We start from the raw sequence: 2758 nt of genomic DNA, 5'->3' as shown, positions 1-2758 counted from the left end.
ATGTTCTCCATTATCCCTCTAGGATATTTTATTGATCTATAAGCTAGTTGTATGCTTATTCTGGTTGGTTTCAATTCTCCAAGGTCTAGTTTAGCGTATAGTGAATACGACATTAAATTTATACTAGCACCTAAGTCTGCCAATGCTTCTATTGAACTAAGACTACCCAGAAAACATAGAATTGTGAAACTTCCTGGATCAGATAATTTTTCTGGTATCTTATTCAACAGCACTGCTGAACAATTAGCATTCATGGTAACAGCCGAGAGTTCTTCCATTTTCTTTCTATTTGAGATTAGATCTTTCAAGAATTTAGCATATCTAGGCATTCCTGAAATCACATCAATGAAAGGAAGATTTACATTTATCTATTTAAACATATCCAAGAATTTGGATTGCTCGGCTTCAAGTTTCTCTTTCTTCATTTTACTCGGGTAAGGAAGTGGTGGCTGGTATGGTTTAACATAAGGTTTATCCTTAATTGTGTTATCTTCATTAACCTTTTCAACTACTGGTTCTTTTTCCTTATCTTGATTAGGTTGTGGTTCTTGTGGAGTAGGAATAGCTTCATCAGAAGTTACAGGTATTTCAGGTGGTTTAAGTGTTGTACCACTTCTTGTGGTAATGGCTTTAGCTGTTTCATTCCGGGGGTTAGCATTTGTATCACTAGGTAAACTTCCCGGTTTTCTTTCACCTATTAACCTTGGTAGGTTACTTACTTCTTGTTCCAGATTTTGAATAGAAGCTTGTTGATTTCTAAATGCTTGAGCATTTTGTTCATTAGTTTGTTTCTGAGATGTGAAAAACTGCGTTTGAGTTTCAACTAGCTTCGTCATCATATCTTCTAAATTCGGCTTTTTATCATCGGTTTGTTGTGGTTTGTTTTGAAAATTAGGTCTTTGCTGATTGTAAGTATTATTGGATACTTGTTGATTGCTAGGACCTTGTTGGTTGTTGTATGGAATATTTCGGGTTTTGATTGTAAATAGATCTTGGCGGTTGATAATTATTCTGATAATTATTTCCAGGCCTTTGGTTTATGTATGAAATATTCTCTCTTTGTTCCATTGTTAATTCAATACTGAGACAATCTTTTGTCAAATGTGGTCCTCCACACTGCTCACAACTAATTTGTATTGAGTGAAAATCCTTAGTCATCTTTTCCATTCGTCTCTCGACAGCATCTATCTTTGCGGAAATGGAATCTAAGTCATGGCTAGAATCGGCTCTAGCTGCTTTAGATGATCTAACGATATCTTTTTCTTGGTGCCACTCATGTGAGTGGGAAGCAGTGTTATCAATAATTTTGTAAGCATCAGTTTCGGTTTTCTTCATAATAGAACCACCAGCTGCTATATCGATGTCTTTTCTTGTAGTGATGTCGCATCCTTGGTAGAATATTTGTACTATTTGACAGGAGTCTAAACCATGTTGCGGACATCCTCTTAATAACTTTCCAAATCTTGTCCATGCCTCATATAGAGTTTCATTTGGCTTCTGTGTAAACGTAACAATTTCTGCTTGAAGTCTTACGGCTTTAGATGCAGGAAAGAATTGTTTAAGAAATTTTTCAACTAAAACGTCCCATGTATCAATCGCCCCTTCAGGTAACGATTCCAACCAATCTTTGGCTTCTCCCTTTAAAGTCCAGGGAAATAACATGAGATATATCTGTTCATCCTCCACTTCTCTTATTTTAAATAGAGTGCAGATCCTATTAAAGGTACAAAGATGTTCATTTGGATCTTCCTTCTGCGCACCACTAAATTGGCTTTGATTAGTCACCATGTGTAGAATTTGTCCTTTGATTTCATAATCTGGCGCATTAATGTCTGGATGAGTAATTGCGTGACCTTGGCCAGTGCGTTTAGCTCTCATTCGGTCTTCCATAATTAATGGTTTTGTTACTTCCATAATTGAATTTGTTGAATCGGAATCACTAGAGGATTCTGATTTAATGGTTCGTTCCTCAACAATCTCTGTTTGAATGATTGGTGGTTCCGGAGGAAAATTTAATGGTTCAGGATCTATGAATCATCCCTGAATATTCTCCGGATTCTCAATTGTGAGGTCGGGTTCAAAAAATGGATTATCAACGGCGACAATATTAGTTAGATGTCTTGATCTAGTTACAGGTGGTAAACGTACAAAAGGTGATGAACGTCTTGCTCGGTGCATTCACTGAATATCCTATTAGTTTTTAAAAGGAAAGAAAAATTATAATAAGTTATCCAATTAATAGACTTTTCTGATTTTGCCCACGTTTCGAATAGCCAAAAGATGCAGCAGAGGGGTAGGATTCGTTTGGTCTCAATATAATTGAGGACTGTTTGGCTCCAAAAACCCGGTCCACGTACAAATCCAACTATTACTACGAACCAGAAAATTTTGATGTCTATCAATTTAACCACTTAAAATAAATTTTCGTAATTTTAAGAAATTTAGATAAGAAGTAGAATAAAAATCTATGTCCTAAAAACTAGAATGACGAGAAATAAGAAAGAAAAAGAGCGTGTCGGAAAAAAATCGAAAAATAAAAATAAGAAAGAAAAAGAGTGACTTATAGAATTTAAAAACACTAGACTAACCCAACCTTATTACTATCACTAACTTAAAATTATAATCGCAAATTGAGATTACTAATTGGAATGATAATTGATACATAGTAAAAGGTGTCTAAAAATATTAAAGCTTACAAGAAAAACTATATCCCAAATGGAAATAACTTAAAAAAAAACTAAAACTTAAAAAGGCGTCG

The 2758-nt window shown here is 34.8% G+C and overlaps 1 non-coding gene across 1 annotated transcript; it reads left to right on the top strand.

Moving 5' to 3' along the window:
* The first annotated feature begins 1423 nt into the window (after positions 1-1423).
* On the top strand, positions 1424-1530 carry LOC139869585 (small nucleolar RNA R71). The gene has a single exon (XR_011766188.1). It is a non-coding gene; the product is annotated as a small nucleolar RNA R71 (small nucleolar RNA).
* The last annotated feature ends 1228 nt before the right edge of the window (positions 1531-2758 follow it).

The sequence above is a fragment of the Rutidosis leptorrhynchoides genome, chromosome 9, assembly GCF_046630445.1.
Source record: "Rutidosis leptorrhynchoides isolate AG116_Rl617_1_P2 chromosome 9, CSIRO_AGI_Rlap_v1, whole genome shotgun sequence".
Lineage (NCBI taxonomy): Eukaryota > Viridiplantae > Streptophyta > Magnoliopsida > Asterales > Asteraceae > Rutidosis > Rutidosis leptorrhynchoides.
This window is presented reverse-complemented; position numbering and strand designations above follow the sequence as displayed.